Source organism: Hippopotamus amphibius, chromosome 14 (genome assembly GCF_030028045.1).
Source record: "Hippopotamus amphibius kiboko isolate mHipAmp2 chromosome 14, mHipAmp2.hap2, whole genome shotgun sequence".
In the NCBI taxonomy this organism is placed as follows: Eukaryota; Metazoa; Chordata; class Mammalia; order Artiodactyla; family Hippopotamidae; genus Hippopotamus; species Hippopotamus amphibius.
The window spans coordinates 79,299,705-79,324,945 of NC_080199.1; the positions used below are offsets into that span (position 1 = coordinate 79,299,705).

Sequence of the window (25,241 nt, forward strand, 5' to 3'; positions counted from 1 at the left end):
CCTGGAAGCTGGCTTAGCCCCTTACTAACTAGGCGATTTGGGGCAAATTAAGGTCTCTGAGCCTCCTTTTCCTCTCTGTGAAATGCAGTTTATCAGTGGATATTTTGGTTGCTTGAGCATGTTAAACGTCACCAATTTCCACTCAGCTGCGCCACTAACACCAAAAAGAGGCTGTGAAGCAAGCATAAAGAGCCGAGCCCGTCGTCAAACCGGTACTCCACGTGTCAGCGCCTTTTGTCCCATCAAGCACTGCATGTTTAAGAATTGTCTTCAAACCAAATGTCAGTCAGCTGTGCGAAGTCACACAACCAATTTTTTGTCTTTTACATGGAAACAGGTCAATAGCAGATACTTTGTTTAGAAAACAATAAGAAAAAATGTGTAATTCTGCCTTCTAGATTGGGGGGGTGAAATGATAGGTCTCTGAGCCTAATTCTCGGAAACTATCCTAAAATGACGTTTCCGAGCCCCCGGGCCTCCCACCGGAGCGGCCCCTCCCAGGCAGCTGCCCACGTTGGAACGCCAGGTGCCAGCTGTGACGCCCGTGAGCGCTCAGCCCTCGCTCTGTCTGCGACTCTGAACTCCTGTGGTGGTGCTGCTCCGTAAACAGCACCCCGCGTGACTCCTCTTCGGCGTGGGGGCCTCTCCGTCAGCGCTTTGTGTTCACTCTCTTTGAGCCCTGGGCACACAAGTGCTCAGCGGATGCTACCGGCTGACTCGCAGTCCTGTCCCGCCGCAGCCAGCCGTGCACCCACGGAAACTGAGTTACCCGACTGTGGGATCCTGGGCCTTCTAAACAACACGGTAACGCATGTCGCCCAGGCCTGTGCTCGGCACTTAGCTGTGCAATCAAGAGGGCAGCTTCCAATGTGACATGTGTCCCCAGCTGAGCGGACAAGTACTTGTTTTCCACACAAATGAAGCCCGTGCATCAGTGTTTTGCCAGTTGTGCTCCTTGCAGCGCTTACGTGTGATGACCTCACTGCACAGTAACGCCGGCGCTGCCAGGGAATTCTCCGCGCTGAGCCCCTCCGACTGGTGTCTGGGCAGGGGCGGCCCATGTGGCACTGGAGATCATGCCTGTTAGGCGAGCTGGACGCGAAAGGGCAGACTCCTCCGCACATTCCTCGTGGCGGCAGGAACTGCTCCTCTCTGGGAAGGAATTGAAATCATTGGACCATCTCTCTTCACCCCTCGTCTCAGTTTCCTGACATCCTGAGAGGTTTTCAGTGACACATTCCGAGGGGCGTGTGAACCGACCACACGGGGTGAGGCCTCACCATCCTCCGAACAAGCCTCACTTCCATTTCCAGCTGAGAGCGAGGCCATCTCGTGTGTGCATGTGTGTGTGCACAAGCGCGTGTGTTTGACAGATGACGGGGCTCAACTCTGACCGGTCCAGCTAATGATGCAATGACGGTAAAAACAAACGTGAAGTAAAGGTGGAGCAGTGACACAGTACTGTCTCCACGTCAGCAGGCTCAACGTCATCTGCATCCTCCCAGTCCAACCTGTGAGTCCCGGGTGTCTTCTCTGTATAACAGGATTAAAGGAAAGCCAGGACTGTGCCTGAGCAGAACGCCGAATTTCAGAGGCCATGCGTAACACGTGGCTCTGCTCTCGCCAAACAAAACACTTGTCAGGCCTTAAGATGGCTTAGAAAGAATTCCACGGCTGGCAGTTGTGGCGCTCACCCCGTGGTGTTCCTTCCTGAGGGTAGGGAAATTCCTTCCAAAGGCCCCAGATTCTTCTCGTTTTTTCAGTATGTACAGCATCTAGAATTTAATATAGCTAAATCGTTTCCCAAAACAAAATTCACTGTCTACGGGATGTTGGTCACAAAATCGTCATAAAGGACTTTTAGATTTTTCTGATCATGATTCCTAAGAATGCACAGCTACGGGCTGTGGCTGGAGCAGATGGTGCTGCTTCCTTCTGTAGAAATTCATTTCCCTCCCCAGATCTGACATTAATAACTTGATTCATTAGATGGAAAACTGACAGAAGGATTATTGGCTTTACCCTCCATTCTAGGACATTCTTTTCCCTCTTGATATTTGGTAAGCTCCAGCTCTTCAGAATTTTTCCTTGGATAAAAGGAGCAATGCACACCTGCCAGACGCTGGGGACGTCACCCCTGTGTGTCTCTTATGTGGTCCTCGTGACGCCACGGGGGGTATGAATCCCTGCTCTGTGAAGGAGGAAACCAGGGCTCTGAAAAGTTCCAAGAAACCTGGCCAAGATCTCACAACTAACCAGATACGTTGGCTCCAAAGGCTGGGTCTTTCCAGTACACTTGGCTGCCTCCTGGCCCCGAGGTCATGTGCTTGCAGTCCAAGATCCGGGAAGGCTTCCTGGAGGAGGTGGGAGGATGGCGAGCTGATTTAAGATCAGGGCGATGGAGCTTTTGGAGCACTGAGTGGGAAAAAGAATTAAGGATCAAAACCATATGGAAAATCAATAGAAATACAACGTACACATAGCACTCCTGGGCACCTGAAATCACCCCTCTGGACAGCAGTTAGCTGCGGTCGTTCTGCCAGCCACATGTGCTGGACACCGTCCACACGCCAGTCCCTGCCCTCGGCTCTGAGGGTGGAGCTAAGGCTAAATGCCTCTGGCGCTGTTGGTGGGGGGGGAGGGTAAGGCCTCTCCTGCCTTCACCGTCACCTACTAACCCACCCGCCCCTGCCTTCTCCAGGAGCCTCGGGAACGCCTCCGGGAGACAAGGCTCGGACAGAAGCCTGGCAGCGGAGCAGCGAGAGGAGGGTCTGTCTGTCCTGCGCTGTCGCAGGGAAGGGGGTTGCAGGAAAGGACCCACTGACACCTGACCCACTCCCAGTCCACTGGTCCACCGTCTGCGCCTGGCCATCCCCCCACCCCCGCACACCTGTACCTGCCCGTCCTCCTCGCACCCGCACCCGCCTTGCCCACGCCATGGCAGCATCCCATCCCCTGGGGTGGGGGGGGGCTCTTCCCACCTGCCCTTGGCGCCACGCCTAGGAACGGGCACACCAGGGTGGGGACAGAGCCCGAGGGGCTGCGGCCGCAGGAGGAGGAGGGCACCCACGGCGGGTCATCTCCTGCCTCTGCCCCACCAGCCTCCATGCCCTGCCGGCCAGCTGAGACTCGGGCACCAGCAGGTCTGCCTGGTTTCCAGATGGGTTTTGTTGCATCAGCAACGTGTTTTCTCAGAAATGGACTCTGTGAACTTCTAGGCAAGTCATGCCTCCTGCCACAGGCCGGATGTGGTTCCTTCCTCCAGGGGCCTCACCTGGTGGTCCTCACAGGTACCTACACCTCCTGAGCTGCTTGGTCCTGGGTGGAAGGGTGTCTGTCATCCACGTCTGCCTCTGTGTCCCCCCCCCATCTCACCTGAGGCCAAGCTGGGCCCACCTGCCTCCTCAACAGCCCCCTCATCCCGCTTCCCTGCGCCCGCGGCCGTGGCTCTAGAGCAGGTTGGCAGACGCTTCCTGCAAAGGGCCCGGCCGCCTGAGGCTCTGCAGGTGACATGTGTCCCTCGCAACTGCTTGGCTGGACTCTGCTGCAGGGCAAAAGTGGCCACAGACAGCACGTAGTGGATGCATGCCCCGTGTCCCCAAAAGCTTTATTCACGGGTACTGAAATACGGATTGCATTTAATTTTCATGAGTCATGAAATATTCTTTTCCTGATTTTTCCCCCAGTCATTTAAAAATGTCAACACCGTTCTTAGCTCATGGAGCGTATAAGCACAGGCGGTGGGCTAGACCCAGCCCGGGGGCCTAGGTTTGCTGACCCCTTGTACGGGTTGAGCTGTGTGCCTCCAAAATTCCTCTTGGAGCCCTAACCCCCAGGACCTCAGCCTGCAGCCTCGTTAGAGAGAGCGTCTTTGCACAGGACACTGAGTGACATGAGGTCATCAGCCTGGGCCCTAACCCACCAGGCTGTGGGTCCTTATGAAAAGGGGGAGTCTGGACACAGACACAGACAGAGGAAAACCTGTGAAGACACAGGGAGAGTGCCTGCGGCCACAGAGGCTGGAAGGGCGGCCTGGCGCGCTCTGCCGCGGCGATCGGGGGAACCAGCCCTGCCGCCACCTTGACGTCGCACGGCCAGCCTGCGGGGCTGGGAGGCGGGAATCTCTGTCGTGTGAGCACCCAGGGTCCGGCAGCCCAGCAAGCCACCCCAGCCCTGGCCTCCGAGCGGCCCTGCTGGCTGGCCGTTCCTCCCCCCAGCCCCGCCACCCACTGTCCACGCCGCAGACACAGGAATGTCCAGAAAGCATGTCCCCCCTGAGCGTGGACCTTCTCAGTGACTCCCGTTGCTCTTGGGTAGGGGAGCGCCACTGCCTCACCCCTGAGGCCGGCCGCCCTCACACCCTCCTCCACAGGCACTTCCCCGGGGGCTGCCATGACCGCTGCCTTCGTGGGCCCCTTCTCGGTAAAAAATGAAAATACTATTTACACCTGTGTTTCATCCAGACTGGACTTACTCTTATACATTCATTGTTAGTACATTCTCATTTTCCTCCTGATTTTAAAAGAGTTAGAAGGTTTCTGCGGGCCCTGGGCCTGGGGGATGTGAGAAGGATCTAGGTCACCAGCATCCCCCTCCCCCACCCCGGCCCCTCCACCTAAACAGACAGCTCCGTGAAAACAGCACTGCTCTGCGAAAGCAGCCTGGGGCCAAGTCCCCACCCTGACTCAGCCCGCCTGGGGGCCCTGTCAGTGCCAGCCAGAGGGGGGCTGCTTGGTGACAAAACGGAGGGGTGCCATCCAGGAACAACAGGGGAAGCTTCTGTCCCAGCGGGTGAGCTCCCCAGCCAGCCTGCCCCCTCCCTGCCTGGCGACCCCCCACTGTCCCTTGGTGCTCACAGGCCACTCCCTGGGGAAGGCCAGCCCCCACGTGAGGAGGTTGGAAGTCCGCCTCCTGGAGGCCGTGAACTCCACGACGACAGGGTCCTGTCTGGTTTGCTCACCGCCGTGATGTCAGCGCCCAGGACTGTGCCTGGAATTCAACATACACGTCGGATGAATGGACGAAAAAATATTTATGATTCCTGAAATTCCACCAAAAGAGAGTCAGTCTTTTGAACCTTGAAGGCTTTCCATCTCCTGGGTTCCCTCTAAAGAACAAAGACCCAGCAGTTATCCGTTGCAGAGGACGTGTAGTCCAGGAGCAGCCAGACGTGGCCTCCTAAGCACCCAGACGTGGCCTCCTAAGCACCCACACGTGGGACATGCAGAACGGTGTCTCCCTCCGTGAGAATCAGGCCTGGACTTCCAAGGGCATTTTCAAAGACCCTCTTCTCTTACTTTTGACCCCCTCTTAGGGCCCGCTAATAAAAAGGACCTGGGCTTGGGAGCCTGTGTGACCCTACCCTGTTTTTATTGTGCTCAGTAGTTACACATTCATCTGGAGAAGAGACTGACAAACGTGTCCAGGACGGCTCCACAGTGGCGGGGCCCGCGTCCAGCGGCCTGTGTTCGCGGGAGCCAGTTCCGGGCCCTCAGCCCCCTCGCAGCCGGTCCTCTCCAGCGTCCGCCCCCGCCAGCTGCACTTCTTGGCTTCTCCCTCTGTCTTCTGCCACTCCTTCCCTTCCTAGCCAGATTTCATCTAAAATTCCTCCAGATTTCTGTAGCTGTGTTCAACATTTGAGTACTTTCACATTCTCCTTAGAGGGGTCTGTGCAAGATGCTTGTCATCTCTTCACTTTTAGATGTGTGTAGAATAGATGGACATGAACATGCCCCTTGATCTGGGGAAAAATTTTTGTTCCAACCTATTTTTCTCTTTCTAGATCTAAATACAACTTATTTTCACCACCATCTTCTTCCCTCCACCATAATTTCACCCTGGAAGAGAAACATTAAAATGCAGACTTCTCCTTCATAAGAAGCCAAGTCCTGTTTAGTGTGAATGGAACTAACGTACTGTTGGCAGCCGTATTGAGAGAAACAATTCCTTGGTTGTCAGAAGCGATTTAAGAAAAGAAAGTGTCTCTTTATCCATTCTTATATATTATTCATCCCTTAAAGTTCCAAGGTCCTGTTCTGAGGAAAGCCACAACATAGAACTAATTAAGACGAATTACATGACAAGAATACTTCCTGTTAGCAGAAAAGATTTAAATGGCTCGGGAGGGGGGGGCCCACAAAGGAATGGCTTCTCATTCCGGACAGATTCTGTTGCACCTGGGGGAGAGGAGGTGCGAAAGGCCCACTTACTGTGATTACGTTGTTTCTGTCATCTGCACAGGGACGTCCATGTGCTCATCCATCATGTTAAAAACAATTACCGAGTGACTTCTGTGTACCAGGCAAGGGGCTACATAGTGTGGCAGCTACTGGAGCCACCCGACCCCTGGGCCCTAACCTCAAGGAGCGGAAAGTCTCACGGGAGAGCGGGGACGAGTCTGCGAATAACCGTGTCTCAGCAGGTGCTGCGGGGAGTTCAGAGGGAAGCAAGGCGGTCGTTTCCAACAGAGGCCGTCAAGGACAGCTTCCAGGGGACGCTGAAGCAGAAGCAGGCCGTGCCGGCAGGCGCAGCGCTTCCTCTCGCTGCCACGACGGTGCCGCAGACAGTGGCCGGAGCGTGGCACACGGATTCTCTGGCAGTTGTGGAGGCCCGAAGCCCGACACGGTTCTCGCGGGCTGAAGCCCAGAAGCCAAGGCGTTGGCAGGGCAGCCTCCCGCCTGGAGGCTCTGGGGAGAGCCCACCTCCTGTCCATGCAGGTGGCTCTTTGTGGGTGTGAGACCGAGGGCCCGTCCGCCTGGCTGCAGGCGGAGCGCGTTGCCAGCGGCCCGCGGCTGCAGGTGCTTCTGGGCCCCCCTCCGCGCCGGGGGGAAGCGCAGGCTTCTCTCGGGCCCCGCGGTGTGCGGCTTGCTTACAGCAGCAGCAGCAATCTCCCGCTAAACACACGTCCTCCCCGCGAACCCTCGTTCTCCTCCAGCTGCCCCTGGACGGCTCTGCTCCCCGTTCCAGCTGCACGTCTCAGAGTCTCTGGCCTTTGCTACCGAGCTCATCCGCGCCCCCACCACGTGCGCTCAGGGTCCAGGGGCCTCCGCGTCTTGAAATGCAGTGGGCGGCTCCCAGCTGTCATTTTACTTGCTTCCTAAGAGCCTGTATCTTGGTTGACCCCTCCCTCCTTGAAACACTCTTCCTTTTGTTTCTGAGAAGCCCTGTTTTCCTCCAGCCCCCGTCCGCTCACCTGTTTCCTGTGCACACACCCTCCGCGTCACCATTCATGTTGCGTTTCCTCAGCCTCGCGGCCCCTCCCATTCCGTCTACACTGTCCGCCAGGCTCTTCCTCCGCATCTAATCCGCGGTACCTGTAGGCGGCTCACCTTCGTATCTCCTCTGCTACAAATCAGTGTCCACAGCGGCCTTCATAATGTCTCCATTCACTCCAGTCCGGCTCAGAAGGTACTTCCAAAAACGAACTTAGGGTCTCAGTCCCAGTTACAGACGTGAGAACCCAGGAGCCACGCCCTCCCCCCCCCCCCCCCCCCCCGCCGTGGTCCAAACGGACCACCCATCCCTGGGGTCTCACAGTTTGACCACGGTTACTTCTCCATTGCAGCTACTTTTCCCCATACGGGCATCACCTGCGTCTGCAACTAGTAACATTTTTACCCCCCCTTCCCTCCCTCCCTCCCTCCCTCCCGGCTACCACTCACTCCGGCACAGCCAATCCTGAATCCTGTTATTCCTCTTCTACTTGGGTCCCTTTCATGACTCCCACTGCTCTGGGTATTAAGACTGAAATCCTTAAAGTGAGCCTAAAAGCCTGGGTACCTACCTCTCCTTCCTTGTCCCCGATCTCTCCCTGAATCTCTGCGCTCCAATCACAAGGGCCTTTTTCAGTGTTTGAGATGCTGGGTCTTGTTCCTTCCCCCCACAGGGCCTTTGCACACGCAGCTCTCTCTCTCGCTCGCTCACTCGCTCTGTAACTCCCTGTTTGTCTTGTTAATTTCTTCTCCAGTTTTTAAAAAATATTTATTTGGTTGTGCTGCATCTTAGTTATGGCAGGCAGGCTCCTTAGTTGTGGCATGCGAACTCTTAGTTGCAGCCTGCATGTGGGATGTAGTTCCCTGACCAGGGATGGAACCCAGCCCCTGCACTGGGAGCGCGGAGTCTTACCCACTGCACCACCAGGGAAGTCCCTCTTCTCTGCTCTTACATCTCAGCTAAAGTGCTTCCTCATTTCCTAGCCCAACCAGATCACATCCCCTCTATGATAAGAGCTCAAGGAGCTGTGCCTTTCCTTTACAGTATTAATCACAATCCAAAATTTCCGTTACTTTGGAGCATTACCTGGTGAGGATTTCCCTCTCCTGCTAGACTTGGAAGCGCCACGGTAATGTCTGTTGCCACTATTTTGTCCCCAGGGCCTAGCACATCTGGGTGCCCAATGATGTTGGACGAATTAGGTGCTGCTGGCCAGGGTGAAAGCCTGGCGGGTCATAAGTTCTCCGTAAATGTTTGTCCTTTTGACTTTCAAAGGTGGTCAAGACACAAACGGGAACGTGTCTAGCAAGTGGATGGAAGTGTGAAAATGAAAACATGGGATTTTGTGATGCAGATCATAACTTTTGTGACCCATGAACACACCCCAAATTCCCATTTATACAAAATACCAGAGAGGAAGGGCAGGCAAACTCAGGACCTTGTTTTCCCTTGAGGTCGCCTTCAGTGTAGCCAGAAACCATGCTCCACCCTTTTGTCCTATGAACCCTGGGCACTGTGGCGCCTCCCACCAGAGAATAACCCTCTCACCTCCAACCTCTACTTGAGCTCGATTTAATTTTCTCTCACCTCCTGTGATGGCCCCCAAATGTGTTTTCTGTTCTTCTTTCCCACAAGGATTGACTCGACAGCACCTGATGACAGAGCTGCCACCCACCTACCCTTCCCTTCTCGGCGGCGTCCATCTGCTCTCTCAGGGGCCCCTCCCCACGTGACGTAAACACCTGCCTTCCTGTGACTCTGCTTCTGCCCTCTCCCCCTTCCCAGATCTTTCCTCCTCTCACCTCTGACTTTCTGGAGGGTTTTAGCTCTCGGACATTTTTCGAGTTCCAACCCCCAAGCCCAGAAACTCTTCTTGTCCTGGGGTTACAGCAATCAGATACAATCTGCATGCCTGCTTCCTGACTTTTATAGGTTTTCCTTTGCGCTTTCAAGTTGGGCAGCCCATCTGTCACTGGCCTCCTTCCACTTCTGCACGTGAAATCACCTTATCATCTCATCATGCTTTTCATGATCGAAACCCATTTATCTAGCATCTGAAGAGAACACACTCAGTTTTTCTTTTCAGGTTTGGTTGATAAAGCAAAATACATGGTCTTAAAAGCAACTGTTTAATGACAACCATAACGGCATTTATGTAATTATATATATAGTAGTTAATTGTAAATTAAAAGTTAAAAATAGACCATGAAAATGTCCCTTTTACAATTACACAAATATTTCTTGTCGATTTAGATTGGCTCAGATGTTTCCCTTTGAAAAATGTTAATTTTTTTATAGAAATTGATTTTGTTGAGACACGAGTTGGAGCCTTACACTTTTTTGTCCATCCTAAAGCAAGTTTTACCAGTATTTCCTGCAAAGATTAGATTAAAAACCTGAATGGAAAGTTTTAGAACATCTAGGAGCACACAGACCTTCACAGTAGGATTTTTCTTTCAGTTACAGACACAAAACCATTCTGCTCGAGTCTGCAAAAGAAACAGAAGTTGCAGCCAACTCTACATGTAATGAGAAGTGAGTACGTAGCCGGTGCTGCAGGTGCAGCTCGTTCGGCGTGCAGCGTAAACTAACGGAGGATGTGGGAAGAAAAGAAAATTTATTTTAGCAATTGTCTGTTAATAATGTAAAGTGTCAACATAAGAATTCTTTAAATGCAGAATGTGATTTTTATCTTGACAGTGTTTCTTTGAGGTCTTCTGGGAACACATCTTAAATTATTGAGCAGTTCTGACTTATGCGTCTCACAGACTTCATTACTCATCTGAGAAGCAGAGCGGCTGTTTGGAGAATGAAGCTGGGTTCTGTGCTGGAGGCGACTGGAAAGGCAGGTCTGCAGAGATTGGCCAGGTGGCCGCCCTGTACGGCCTGCTGTGACCCTGGGTCCTCCCCTACATATGCCCTGGAGGTTTTGACCAACATTTCCAGGAAGCTCTCTTTTCCAAAATGGCTCAAGGCAATTAGAAATAAATTAGAATCAGAGCGAGTTTACTCTCTCATGATTTTTATATTGGAAAACACATGTAAGAACTGAAATTTAGGGAATTACCTGGCAGTCCAGTGGTTAGGACTCTGAGCTTCCACTGCAGGGGGCACGGGTTTGATCCCTGGTCATGGAACTAAGATCCCGCAAGCCGCTTGGCAGGACCAAAAAAGGAAAAGAAAAAATACTTAACATGGTAAATTTTACATCAAGTATTATTTTGACAATTGAAAAAATAAAATACTTTTTAAAAGAAAAAAGTTCTAGTGCTAGAACTGTTAAATAAAGGCTTTTGAAACAAATACAAGCTATGAAACATTTCTGGTTATTCATCTAGTGGTCTATTGACTACTCTTTCAAAGACAATAATAATCCACTTTTCCATAAGTCTGACTTCCAATAATATAAACCCTTTGGGAAATGTCCAGAAATTGAGGAAGCAGGAGGTCTTTTAATACTTGAAATAGCATTACAAGGTCCTAGCTCTCCTCTGCATAGGAAAGGCTTTTAGAAATAAGAGGTTCTGTTGGCTCTTAGTTTACATACAGTTTTGAGAAGTGAAGTAATCTTTCATAGCCAACAGCAGATTAAAAGCAGAAAATTAGTGGGAATTCCCTGGTGGTCCCCTGGTTAGGACTCCATGCTTCCGCTGCAGGGGGCACAGGTTCGATTCCTGGTGGAGGAACTAAGATCCCACAAGCTGTGTGTCAAGGCCAAACATTTTAAAAAATAAAGAGGTAGAAAATTACCTAACAGGGGAAACAACAAAAAAATGCCTCAAAAGAACAAACAAGGGACCTCCCTGGCGGTGCAGTGGTTCAGACTCCGCACTCCCAACACAGGGGGCCTGGGTTTGATCCCTGGTCATGGAACTAGATCCCACATGCCGCAACGAAGACCTGACACAGCCAAATAAATAAATAAATATTTTTAAAAAGAAGAAGAACAAACAAGATGGGAGGGGATGGGGAATTAGTGTTTAATTGGGACAAAATAGTTTGGGAAGAGGAAAAAGTTTTGGAGATGGATGGTGGTGGTGGCTGCAAACAATGTGAATGTACTTAATGCCCTTAAACTATACAATCAAAATGAGCTAAAATGGTACATTTGGTATCATGTATATTTTATCACAATAAAAAAAAACAGTAAGAAAAACAAAGTTCATCATTAAAATAGATCCCCCAACCAATAAAGCTGGTATTGCTCACTCTTTCTAGAAGTTCCTACTAGTTTGCAGAACCAAGACCTCCAGAGAACAGTGGACCAAGAGATCTCCCTGGCTGACCCAGAGTGCTTGGTTCCGAGAAAAAGGTGATAGTTAAAATTTTGATATTTCAGACATTAAAACAGCCTTTAAAATTTCATTGAATGAATTCAAATCAGGAGTTAAATTCTCTATATGTAGTTTTGAGGGGAGAAAATGGTCCTTGTTCTTGAGGAATTTATAATCTAATCAAGGAGACAGACTGCATGGGTATAAAACAAATTAAATCAGTGTAGCACATCTTCTTCCTAGTTTCCTAGGCCTTTCACAGTCTGACCCTACTCTACTGTTCACTGCTCCCCAGGTTTGCTGCGTGTCCTCCGCAGATTAGAAACGAGGAGGCCTTTTCTTCCCAAGAAGACAAAAATTATGTCTAGAGACCAGAGCTGCTTTCCAAGCACTAGGGTATAAAGAGGCTGAGTCACAATCAGGTTTCTTGCATTCACAGGTGGGGTGGGGTGGGGGAAGGGGGAGCGGGTAGGTAGTCTTAGGGTACCTTGCACCTCGGCCTCAGGGAGGACCCCTACAACATCCTGACTCCACTCGTGCAGGTGAGGTGATGCTGGTGCCTGCCGGCCCTCAGCCTCTGCTCTGGCTGGTGCTGGAGGCCCTGGGCCACGCTTCCTCACTCCACGAAGACCATTCCTCTCCCCTCAGAAAATCTGGTTTCAGTTTCCTTAGTAATAAGTACACTGTGATCGTGACTGTCTGAGATTCCTTGAAGACAGCCTTATAATTCACTGTTTCCAAGCTCTGGTGTCACATCTACCATGGTTGGAATCCCAGCTCTTTGGACTCTGGTGATTTAGTTGGGCTCTGTGTTTCAGGGTGTTCTTCTATAAAATGGGGTTGATAACAGTTGGTTAGAGAACTAAATGAAATAATGCACAAGTTTAGGGCAACAGCTGGTATACACACATGTAAACGTATGTGAATGAATTACTTTATACGTGGCTGGCGAGGTTGCCACTGCCACAGGGACTTGTGCTCTCTCTCCCTTTCTCCCCTCTCAACTGGATGCGTTATGTGGATGAACTTATGTAGCTGATTATTTAAACAGTTTTTAACTATCTTATTTATAAGTATCAGGAATTATAAGACAAAAATCACCCAGAATCCCTATATCCAGAGACTACCACTTTTAATATTTGGCTGCATACTTTTCTGGACTTAAAATGAACGCATCTACAGGAGTGTCAGCTCCGCCAGTGGGTAAATCATGTCGTTTTGATCACGGTGGTACCAAGTGTTTGGTTTAATCCATGGTTCATGGCAGGTCCTCAAAAATTTAAAAAAACAAAAAGCCCAAAGGAATGAGTAACTCCATGTCAATAATCAGAATGTTCTCCTACATTGTGTATCGGTTTCCTCAAGTAAGACTATTTGGAAATGTACTGTTTCCAATTTGTTTCATATATATATTTTTTAAAGACAGCAATCACAAGGCCAACATTGAACAGAGTTGAAAATACGAAGATGTGAAATTGGCATTAGGGACCCTCTCTTGTGAGGACTTCCGATATATGTTTTTTAAATTAATTAATTAATTAGGTCGCGCTGGGTCTTAGTTGCGGCAGGTGGGCTCCTCAGTGGTGGCACATGGGGTCCAGTTCCCTGACCAGGGACCAAACCCCGGCCCCCTGCACTAGGGGTGCAGAGCCTTACCCACTGCGCCACCAGGGAAGTCCTAGATATATTTTCATTTATGTATATAAATGAAAGCATTTTAAAGGTGTTTTTTAAACGGGCACAAAGAATAACAGTCCACGTTATTGAACCTAATCACTCAGAATCAACAAATTTTAAGACTCGGACAGTGGGTTCCGAGTAAAGAAGTACAGCCCCGGAGAGCGAGCTGAGCGCTCACCGGTCTCCCCCGAGGCCTCCGCCCGCGCAGCTGTCGCGGATCCGGGGTGCGCGTCTGCCGCCCGCGTCCACGCGCGTGTAAAGCACGCGATGCGCGCAGCTCCCGCGGGGCTGTCCTCGTAGACACGGCATCGCCGCGCGGACGCGGCCCCAGACGCGGTCCCCCAGCGGCTGCCCGCCGTTCGCGCTTGCGGCCCACGCGGGGCGGGCGCTGCGACCCCAAAGTGCGGGCGCACAACTTGCAAAGTCCGTGACATTCCTCTCATTTACAACACGCCTCTCTTAGTTAATTATGTGTCCGCGTTAAAGGCAGAGCCAGGGCAGGACCTCTGCCCGCTCGGAAAGCGGGGAGGGGGCGGGGGCGCGCGGGGGGGAGGGGGCGCCGGGGGGCGCGGGGGGGAGGGCGCGGGGGGAGGGGGCGGCGGGGGGCGGGGCGGCGGCGAGGGGCGGGGCGGGGGGCGCGGGGCCGCAGGCCGGGCGGGGCCCGTGCGCGGGGCGGCGCGGGAGGGCAGCGGCCTGGGGGGACGGGCGGGCCGGGCCGGGCGGGGGCGGCGCTGACGCGGCGGTCACGTGGCGCCCCAGGAATGCCAACAATGTAGCGAAGGTCCCGCTCGGGCTGCGCGCTGGGCCGCGGCGCGAGCGCCGGAAGATGGGGCCGCCCGCCCGCCCGGCGCCCCGCGTCCCCGCCCGCCGGCCGCCCCCGGCCCGGTGTCCCCCGCGAGGCCCCGGAGCCGCGGGCCAGGCGGCCGCGGACGGCGTAGACGGCGCCAGGTGAGCGGGGGCCGGCTCGGGGCTCGGGCCGGGGCGGCGGGCGGGGCCGCGGGTCGTGGGGGGGGGGGTGTCCGCGCCGTCGGGCCGCGCCGGCCCTCGCCCCCCGGCCCCGGCCCTCGCCCCCCGCCGCCGGCCCCCCGCGGGAGCCTGTCCCCCCCGACGGAGGCCGCCCGCCCCTCCCCCCGCGCGCCGCCCCTCCCCCACCGCGCCCCCCCCCCCCCGCCCGGCTGCGGACGCGGCCGCGACCCCCTGGGCGGCGCCTGGGGGGCCCCGGGGAGCCGCGCGGGCGCGTGGGGGGGGCTCCGGGCCGGCCGAGGGGAGGCGCAGGGGCGCGGCGGGCGCGCAGGTGCCGGGCGCCGTCGGGGGGCACGGCCCGCGCTGCCCCGTGCCCGTCCGCTGTGTCCCTGCGCCGGCGTGTCGCCGACGGAGGCGCGGACGCGTTTTCGCCCCGAGAATGCACGACCGTGGAAGGAAGTCTGGGTTCGGGGGTCGCTGACAAGCCTCTGTGTTCCCCAGCCTCTCACAGAACGTGGCCTCGCTCCCCGGGTACTTAGAGCGCTGCTGAATGACGATGCCAGCGTTCCTTGGAAATTAAAACTGCTGAACAGGTAATAAGGCTCAAAATGTCGAGCAGTTTTAGATGGTACGTGAGCAGAAGCTGTCGTGAAAAGCGGTTAAGGTGAATTCCTAGAACCTCGGAAGTGTTGCACTGGAAAGGATGCGGCTAGCCTCTCCGAGTAGTGTGAGCTGTTTCTGACTTAGGGGTGCGTCAGGGCTGTACCTGATTCTTTCTCTCCTTAGCACCTCGCAGGGTTGCTGGGAGGGGCTTTCCTGTGGTGGGAGGGGCATGTTTTTACAATGCGATGCCTTGTTATTTTAAATGCGGTGGTGTAAATAGCCAGCCCTGGGCTCCTAAATCCCACTGCACGTGTGGGTTGGGGGTGGGGAGAGGTGTTGACGCCGATAAATTCCCCATAAACACACCGGGAGGATTTGGGGAAACTTGGGGTGGGGGGGCAGGGTTGTGATGTGCACGGCAGAAAGACTAACACCGTTTTTGAAAAGCTGCTTTTATGTTTCATTTCATGGATATAATAATGTGAAACTTCTAAGTAATGTTATTTACTGACTTTTAAAAAATAATAGTTTTGAAGAAATACGGAAGATAAATTCAGTGCATTTACTTTGTTTTGACTGTACATCTGCTCCAAAAAGGAGCAAAACATTCTGATCAACAGAATGAAGAGTTTGGGCTTGAACAATTCTAGGACATTTCTGAGTTCCAGCTTGAAAAATTCTCTGCATCTCCTTCCTTTTTAAAAAGCCTATTGCTTACTAATTCCTGGGGACAGAACTGGGCCTCCTGAGTCCAGGGGTCCCCATCCCCATTGCGTGCTGGTGGCAGACCCTCTCTGTGGGGGTGGGGGGTGGGCCTTATGACGGAGAGCACCTGTGGAGGGCCCCGGAGCCCGAAGGTAGCCCGGCTTGGTCACTCATGTCGGTGAGTGTTAGTGTGATACTTTTAAGCCTAATGCTATTTGATTTCCAGTTTCATTTTGCAAGTATGGTTAAAACAAGGTGATGGAAATAAAGATAATAGTTACGATGCTAAAATGAGGGTGGAAATTTGACATTGTTTCATGTTTGCCATTCACTCTCCGAAAACTTTATTTCGCTTGCCATCTTGACCATGACAACCTAGTAGTGACAGGTGGTTTTGTAAGTTAATTAAATACTCTTGTTCGTATGCCAGCATTTGCCATTCATAGGAATTCTTCTGGAGGACAAGTGAAAACACTCAGATTTTGTAGCCGTGTTTGTGTTTCCTGTTGACTGTTCCCGATACTGCGGGGTTGTGCAGATCGTGTAGTCTCTAAATTAGCCTCCCCGCCTACAGGCGGTGATCTCGAGCAGGAGTGCTTGTTCCGTACTAACCCACTCCATCCTGCCGCACCAGCGTCACTGCTGTGTTTTCGTTGAACGTACCGTGACGTACCTGCCTCCATCCCCAACGTTATCTGCCTGTTCGTCTTTCTCTTCTGTGTTTGAGCCTTTCCACAGGAAGTTCCAGACTCCAAGGATAGCTTCACACTTCCTCCATCAAATCTTAGCCCTTTCACCTTTCCAACGTGGGTGAAGCGATCCTTCCTCTGGGAGGTTTTCTCCAAATAGGCCGGTGCGCTGGGATTCCTTGGGCCAGTCACTTATCACCTCTGTCTGCAGCAGTGACTCTCCAGCGCACGGGTGGTCCGATCCCTGGCCCGGGAGTGTCTGAAACTCGGAGGGGAGAGGGTTCAGAGGAGGTGAGGCCTCTCAGAGAGTGAATACCCCTGCTGGAGTTTGGAATGGAATATAAGGAGATCCATCCTGTTGGGTGGCTTGCTGTTAGGATTGCCGCAAAGAACGGATGATACATTTATCTACAGCCTGGTCATTCCGTGTGGTCGTCTTGAGTACAAATTTCTATGGCTCCATTTTTTAATGCTGTCGTTCATAATGTGTGTCTGTATGTGTGTGTGTATATGTGTGTGTTTCTGTATACACACACATATGTATCTCATACAGATAACATGTGCAAAGCTAATAGGACATGTGGTGGTCTGTTTTCCCTAGATCATAAACTTATTTGGAGGTGAGGCCCTGTTCTACCTGAGTGAATCTGTATAACGTCCGGTACAGTGTTTGGCACATGTGGGAGACCTGTGTACCCGCCGAACCTTGTGACTGCGCTCTTGATTGGAGGGAGGTCTTCGGGGGCCCTCCTGGTGAGGGGCCGCCCCTGTGGTGGGGTTCCTGGTGGGGCTGCTGGAGAGGCCGCCCGCCTGGTGGTTTACGCGTCTCACATTCAGCATCTGGCCGCAGGCCTGGCCCGGCTGCCTGATTTGGTTTCAGCTTTGCTAGTTAATTATAGCAAGGACGTGATTTAAATAATAACTGGAACTTTAGGTCCAAGAAATGCTGTTTAAAAGAACGCCAGCGTGTGTGGTTAGTGTGGGCCGCGGGTTTGGTGGCTTCCGTGGTAGGGGCTGCGGGCGTGTTTGGCAGCCAGTGCCGGTTGTGAAGCACTGGGAGAAATGAGAATAAAAATTCTTCACCATCTGATAGTATTTGCCAGGATTGGTTTAAGAACTAGAATTGGGATTGGTAGCTGACTTAAGACATGCTTAAATATTGCTCTCATCTGACGTTTTCACAGGAGCCACCTGTACCGGGAATAGAATTTAGTAGTTGTCTCAGCTCCAGGTTTGAAAATGAGTTGTTTTTCTCTTGTGAGTTGTACTGCAGTTTTACATTTTCAGTGTCTTGTAGTCTTTCTTTCTTTTCTTTCTTTCTTTCTTTCTTCCTTTCATTTGTTGGCTGCGTTGGGTCTTCGTTGCTGCACATGGGCGTTCTCTAGTTGTGGCAAGCGGGGGCTACTCTTTGTTGTGGTGCACGGGCTCCTCATTGTAGTGGCTTCCCTTGTTGCAGAGCATGGGCTCTAGGTGCGTGGGCTTCAATAGTTGCAGCACATGGGCTCAATAGTTGTGGCCGACGGGCTCTAGAGCACAGGCTTAATAGTTGTGGCGCACGGCCTTAGTTGCTTTGTGGTATGTGGAATCTTCCCAGAGCAGCGCTCGAACCCGTGTCCCCTGCACTGGCAGGCGGATTCTTAATCACTGCGCCACCAGGGAAGTCCCTCTTGTAGTTTCTTTTAAAGTATATTTAAATCAATCAATGATACGTAAGAAATTTCCAAAATTAGGTTACTTTGCTTGCTACCCCCCTTTTTTTTTCTTTTTCTTTTTCTTTTTCTTTTTGGCTGCATCGTAGCTTGTGGGATCTTAGTTCCCAAACCAGGGATCGAACCCGGGCCCCAGTTGTGAAAGCGCAGAGTCCTAACCACGACTGCCAGGGAATTCCGCTACCCCCATTTCTTAAAGACCTATCCGTGAGGCCCTAGAGTCGTGTTTATAAAATTCTTGATGAGAGAGCTTATTAAAATGATACAGTAGTGTGTCAGAGGAGCTCATTTCCAGCTACAATCTTAATTTGACAAGTAGTCTCATGAAAAAATGCTTTCAGAAGTGCATAATTTCATCACAAAATCAGCTGTTGTCAAACTGAAGTCTAAAATACAAGTTCTCAAGCTGAGAAGATACTTTCATTGTTTGAAACTGAAGGAAAGTTTCATCCTTCCCAAATTATTCAGGCAGGACCCGTTTGCCTGTAGGTGTCCTGCATCCTCACCTAGGAAGCCAGGTGTGCCCAGGAGACCGTGATGGGAAGGGGATTGGGGGGGGGGGTCCTCCTGGCCCCTCTGCACCAAGGAGCTTTCCCAGGTGCATGTTTAGGGGGTGTCACTGAATAACTCAGCTTTTCTATATGTTTGAGAATTTTCATAATGAATGTTGGGGGTGGGGGAGAAAGAAAAGAAAGCAGGACATCTGATCTGGATTCTGTGTGGGGACACGTCCACCTGGTATTTCTTAGCTCGGGTGTAAATACAGACTTGGACACAGGAATGTCTGGTCTCTCCTGGGCTTTAGAATTGGAATGTTTGTGGGACACACAGGCGCTAAAAAAACCCCCAGTATCTGCAGGCGCATGGCTCTGGGAAGCCCCTGCCCGTTGCGTTTCGGTGTGGGGGTTGGGAAGCGGCTCAGACCGCCTTCTGCGAGGGGAGTTTGCCCACCGTCAGCGCCCAGTGCCGGTGGCCGGCCTTCCCTTGCGTAGCTGTGTTTAGAGAGGGAACGTGCTGGGACCCCAGCAGCTGGATGTGAACGCTTAGGTGACTTCGGGTAACGCTCATCATTTTAACCTCTCCTGAGTGCACAGTTCAGTGGCGTTACACGCATGTGCCTTGTCACTGCAGTCGTCACCACAGTCTGTACCCACTAAATGATAACTCCCTGTCCCCCAGCCCCTGGTGACGCCAGTCTGCCCCGTCTCTCTGGATCTGCCTCTCAGGAGTGGAGTCACACGGTGCTTGTCCTTCTGGAATGGGCTCCTTTCCCACAGCACTGTGTCCTCAGGGCGCATCTGCATTGCTGCAGGTGTCAGAGCTGCGTCCCTTTTTCTGGCTGAGTGATACACCACATGTGTGCAGCTTTTTATCGTGAATTTGTGTAAATGTCAGGAAAATTGTGTCTGAAACCTCAGAGAAAGGGCACTGTGTTTCCCGAGGGCCACCCCGTGCACAGCCCTGGTGCGTGCTCTGCCAGGACCACGCAGGTTTTATCCCCAGGACCAGGCAGGTTTTATCCCCAGGACCAGGCAGGTTTTATCCCCAGGACCAGGCAGGTTTTATGCCCAGGACCAGGCAGGTTTTATGCCCAGGACCAGGCAGGTTTTATCCCCAGGACCAGGCAGGTTTTATGCCCAGGACCAGGCAGGTTTTATCCCCAGGACCAGGCAGGTTTTATCCCCAGGACCAGGCAGGTTTTATCCCCAGGACCAGGCAGGTTTTATGCCCAGGACCAGGCAGGTTTTATCCCCAGGACCAGGCAGGTTTTATGCCCAGGACCAGGCAGGTTTTATGCCCAGGACCAGGCAGGTTTTATCCCCAGGACCAGGCAGGTTTTATGCCCAGGACCAGGCAGGTTTTATCCCCAGGACCAGGCAGGTTTTATCCCCAGGACCAGGCAGGTTTTATCCCCAGGACCAGGCAGGTTTTATCCCCAGGACCAGGCAGGTTTTATGCCCAGGACCAGGCAGGTTTTATCCCCAGGACCAGGCAGGTTTTATGCCCAGGACCAGGCAGGTTTTATGCCCAGGACCAGGCAGGTTTTATGCCCAGGACCAGGCAGGTTTTATCCCCAGGACCAGGCAGGTTTTATGCCCAGGACCAGGCAGGTTTTATGCCCAGGACCAGGCAGGTTTTATCCCCAGGACCAGGCAGGTTTTATGCCCAGGACCAGGCAGGTTTTATCCCCAGGACCAGGCAGGTTTTATCCCCAGGACCAGGCAGGTTTTATCCCCAGGACCAGGCAGGTTTTATGCCCAGGACCAGGCAGGTTTTATGCCCAGGACCAGGCAGGTTTTATCCCCAGGACCAGGCAGGTTTTATCCCCAGGACCAGGCAGGTTTTATCCCCAGGACCAGGCGTCTAGGGTGGAGGGACAGACTCGGGTGCTTCCGCGCAGTGGGCAGGGAGCCCCTGCCCTCATGGGCTCAGAGTTCAGGTGACTGAGGAGGAAAGCAGGCACACGTGACCATGCTGCGTGTGTGTGTGTGTGTGTGTGTGTGTGTGTGTGTGTGTGTGTGTGTGTGTGTGTGTGTGTGTGGAGGGGGTGTTCTAGAGGGGCTGTGGGTGAACAGCAGGGTCTACGAGGTTGGGTGGGCGGGACGACCCTCTGCTGTGGAGGGGTTTGCAACAGAACCCTAGGCGTGTGGTGAGCAGGCAGGAGGGGTGTTTGTCCCTGGCAGAGAGGGTGGTCTCGCCACGTTCCGAATGGAAGGAAGAGCTGGGTGCCTCAGAGCTGTGCAGCCTGGGCCTGGCTGCAGGCACGTCTTTCAGACCGTGCGTCTGATGGTGTCAGCTTTTCCCTCTATGTGCTTTTCTCTCTTTAAAGTAAAAAGAAAGATACTTTAACTTTTTAAACATTGTCATGAAATATTCATTTTTTTAAATTGAAGTATAGTTGATTTACAATGTTGGGTTAATTTCTGTTGTGTGGCACAGTGACTCAGTTATACACATATATACATTCCTTTTATTTTTTATAAATAGATTTATTAATTAATTTATTGTTTATTGGCTGCATTGGGTCTTCATGGCTGCATACAGGCTTTCTCTAGTTGCGGAGAGCGGGAGCTACTATTTCGTATCTGTGCCCGGGCTTCTCTTGTTGCAGCGCACAGGCTCTAGGTGTGTGGGCTTCAGTAGTTGTAGCGCATGGGCTTAGTTGCCCCACGACATGTGGGATCTTCCCAGACCAGGGATCGAACCCGTGTCCCCTGTATTGGCAGGCGGATTCCTTTTTTTTTTTTTTTTTAATTTATTTATTTTTTTATTTATTGGCGCGTTGGGTCTTTGTTGCTGCACGTGGGCTTTCTCTAGTTGCAGCGAGCGAGGGGCTACTCTTTGTTGTGGTGCGTGGGCTTCTCATTGTAGTGGCTTCTCTTGTTGCAGAGCGCGGGCTCTAGGCACGCAGGCTTCAGTAGTTACGGCACATGGGCTCAATCGTTGTGGCTCGAGGGCTCTAGAGTGCAGGCTCAGCAGTCATGGCACACGGGCTTAGTTGCTCTGTGGCATGTGGGATCTTCCCAGCCCAGGGATCGAACCCAAGTCCCCTGCGTTGGCAGGCGGACTCTTAACCACCGCGCCACCAGGAAAGCCCCTACATTTTTTTTTAATATTCTTTTCCACTGTGGTTTATCCCAGGACATTGAATGTAGTTCCCTGTGCTGTACAGCAGGACCTGGTTGTTTACCCGTCCTGTATGTGATAGTTTCCATCGGCTCATCCCAGGCGCCCGCTCCATCCCTCCCCCTCCTGACTCCCCCCTTGGCAACCACGAGTCTCTTCTCTGTGTCTGTGAGTCTGTTTCTGCTTCATAGATGGGTTCATTTGTGTCATATTTTAGATTCCACATATAAGTGACATCATATGGGATTTTTCTGTCTGACTTAATTCATTTAGTATGATAATATCTAGTTACGTCTGTGTTGCTGTAAATGGCATTATTTCATTCTATTTTGTGGCCAAGTAATATTCCATTGTGTGTATGTACCACATCTTCTTTATCCATTTCTCTCTCGATGGACACGTAGGTTGCTCCCATATTTTGGCTATTGTACATAGTGCTGCTGTGAACATAGGGGTGTATGTATCTTTTTGAATTAGAGTTTCCTCCAGCTATATGCCTTCCCGGAGTGGGATTGCTGGATCATAGGGTAACTCTAATTTTAGTTTTTTTTTTTAATATTTGTTTTATTTACTTTTATTTATTTTTGGTTGCATTGGGTCTTAGTTGTGGTACGTGGGATCCTCGTTGAGGCATGCAGGATCTTTTGTTGGGACGCACGGGATTCTCTCTAGTTGTGACGCGTGGGCTCTGTAGTTTGAGGCACGCAGGCTCTCTAGTTGAGGTGCGTGATCTCAGTAGTTGTGGTGCTTGGGCTCATTGCCCTGCAGCATGTGGGATCTTAGTTCCTGGACCAGGGAACGAACCCAAATCCCTTGCATTGGAGGTTGGATTCTTTACCACTGGACCACCAGGCAAGTCCCCTCTTTTTAGTTTTTTTAAGGAACCTCCATACATTTCTCCATAGTGGATGCACCAGTTTACATTCCCACCAGCCTTGTAGGAGGGCTCCCTTTTCTCCACACCCTCTCCAGCATTTATTGTTTGTAGACTTTTTGATAATGGTCATTCTGACCCAGGTGAGGTTTTGATTTGTATTTCTCTGATTATTAGTGATGTTGAGCATCTTTTCACGTGCCTGTTGGCCATCTGTATGTCTTTGGAGAAATATCTATTTAGATCTTCTGCCCATTTTTTTTTTCGAAGTTTTAAAAAATTAATTTAGTTGTGCTGGGTCTTAGTTGCGGCAGGCAGGCTGCTTAGTTGCAGCTGGTAGGCTCCTTAGTTGCAGCTTGCAGCCTCCTTAGTTGTGGCATGTGAACTCTTAGTTGTGGCATGCATGTGGGATCTAGTTCCCTGACTAGGGATCAGCCCAGGCCCCTTTCATTGGGAGCGCGGAGTCTTAACCACTGTGCCATCAGGGAAGTCCCCATTCTGTCCATTTTTCAATTGGGCTTTTTTTGTTGCTGTTGAATTGTATGTTCATCAAATACTCATTGAAAGAGGAACCCTTGGAGTGAACATGAAACACCTGCACTTGAAGTCTCAAATTGGTACCCTTCCTGTGGAGCCCATCTGACGTGGCCCGGCTCTCATCTCCTGGCTTGGTTGGCCAGTGTGTCGTGCGTTTACAGGCAAGACTGCTTGCACACTCGGTGTCCCCTGTGGTCCTCAGAGCAGCCCTGTCAGGTAGAGCAAGGCTTGTTACGGAGTGGAACGTCGAAGCTTGGAGAGGTAAAGTGTGGGCCCGGGTCCCGCAGGGCAGCATCCTGGAGCTGCCCACCTCCAGCTGCTGTGTTTTTTGCACGAAACAGCTGTGTTGTCACCTCCTCCGTCCACACCAAGGCTGCTCTCTTGAAGGCCCCTGTGGTCCAGGTGGTGGTCTTGGCTCAGAGAGGGGTGGTACCGTCAGCTCTGGGTTCTAACCCAGAAGCTCAGGCTTCCTCTTTCCAGCCCTCCTCTGTAGAGAGCAGCACCAGCTCCTGCGGGCTCTGTGTCTTCAGTGTGTTGAATCCACCCACTTCTCTCGACCCTCCAGCTACTACTCTGTTTCAGATCTCCGTAATTCTTTGGGCAGACTTGCGTGGTCACGGCTGCTGTCCTGTGCTTAGATAATTGATTCCCACACCTGTCTCCCCATCTTGAACTGTGAGCTCCTTAGTCAGAGGCTGGTTATCATTTTCCGCGTCCCGAGACCTAGTGCCAGGGTACCTGGTGTGGGTGCCGAGGTTGCGCACTGCTCAGGGGTCTGCATATGAAAGGGGCACCTCCCATGGTAGACAGTCTTATGTAAGGGCAGGTTCCACCTACCTGGAGACTCTGGGCTGCCCACACACCCCCTGGGCGGCAGCGGTAGGGTCCCCTCCCCCGAGAAAGCCACACACGTGGGTGTCGCTCACAGTCTGGCGGCCACAGATGATCCCACATCTGCCCTGCGACCTGTGCCCCAGAGGCCCGGTCCCCACCTCCCCTGGGTCTGGGCGCGCCCGCCCCTGGCCCTGGGAGAGGTGTGTGCCAGATCCCAACGTGTGCTGGCGGGGCGTGTCCCAGCGTGGGCCGGACCGCTGCCCACGGGGCCCCCAGAGCCCCCACGGTGTCCAGTCGCGGGAGCAGGAGCATCTCCTCGAGGAGGGGTGCTTTATAGGCCCCGCAGCACGCACGTGGGCCCCAGGCCCGCCGTCGGATGGCGCCCACGCCTGCAGAGGGGCCCCCCGGGGGCCTCTCGGGGCAGAACGGGCCGCACGGTGGCCTACGGCTCAGCCACGAGGCCGGCAGCCGCCCCGCACGTGCCGCCCGGGGTGCAGGCCCCGCGCACGGCGCACAGACGGCGCGACCCCGTGGGTGTTGGCTCGGAAGCCGTCCGCCCGCCACGGCGTCAGGAGCTGTGAAGGCGGTGTCGCCCCGGCCTGGGCGGCGTTCTTGGTGAACGCTCATCCGTCTTGTGATTTACTTTAAAAAATTATGTGACACGTTAAACACCCGAGAAAACAGGGCGTGCCGTGCTCACAGCTGTCAGCACGTCTCCTCTTTAGAGTAACTTCCAGGAAGGTACGCAGAGTCCTTGTGGCCTCCCCGTGGCCCCGACGCCCCTCTGTCTGCTGCCGTTACCCTGCTGGGAGGCCGGCCCGCATCCTGGCTTTGACCTTCTCACAGCTCTTTTTCCTTCTCCGTAGACCCTCTCCAGGGGCCGAGTGCAGAGCATCCTTATCTGTCCTGCCCGAGTCCCCTGGGGGCGGCCTGAGGCCCGTCACAGCTCTGAGGATCGCCGCTCACCCGCCCAACTGTCCCGTCTACCGTGGGGTGGGGGGGGTGTCACTGCTTCTCACCCAGGTCCCTGCCGTCCACCTGGGGTGTCCCTGTTTTGTCCCTCCCAGCCCTCCAAACAGTTGGCTTCCAGACTCTACGCTCTACAGGGCCCTTGGCCGTGTCACCCTTGAGCTCAGCTGCAGACGGCGGCCCCCCGTGTCGTCCAGACGTGCCTGTCCGTGGCCTGGAAGGTCCTCCCCGTCCGGCTCCGGGTGCCTCCCGGGCCTCCTCCCTCCAGACTCCGGGAGAGGCCCCCCCGCGGCCCTCACGGTGGTGGGGGAGCCTGTGGGCTCTCGTGCGCTGCCCCTCTGCGGGCGCTGCCCCCGGGCTGCAATGCCGTCTTCCCTGCGCAGAGGGCTCGCCGTCTCTGCGCCAGAGCTGCTTCACACTCTCCGCTTTGTCCGCCCACCTGTGGGCTGATGTTTCTTCTCCTTTTGGCACCTCTTTCTTTGAAGCAGTTTGCCTCTCTCTGCGCTGCGGCCGTGCTGAGTGCAGCAGTGCCTTAGGTAGATGTTTGCTGAGGGGGCGGGTGCAC

General features: G+C 53.1%; 1 protein-coding gene across 2 annotated transcripts in view; it reads left to right on the forward strand.

The window, feature by feature from the left end:
- Nucleotides 1-13,977: 13,977 nt before the first annotated feature.
- Nucleotides 13,978-25,241, forward strand: part of LATS2 (large tumor suppressor kinase 2) — a 50,061-nt gene continuing 38,797 nt past the window's right edge. Inside the window, exons 1-2 of one of the 2 annotated variants that reach the window (XM_057707642.1) lie at nucleotides 13,978-14,114; nucleotides 14,631-14,722. The gene's annotated coding sequence lies outside the window, so the exon portion shown is untranslated. Of the gene's footprint in view, nucleotides 14,115-14,486; nucleotides 14,723-25,241 lie in introns of those variants that run through there. The other variant, XM_057707643.1, reaches the window with a different exon arrangement.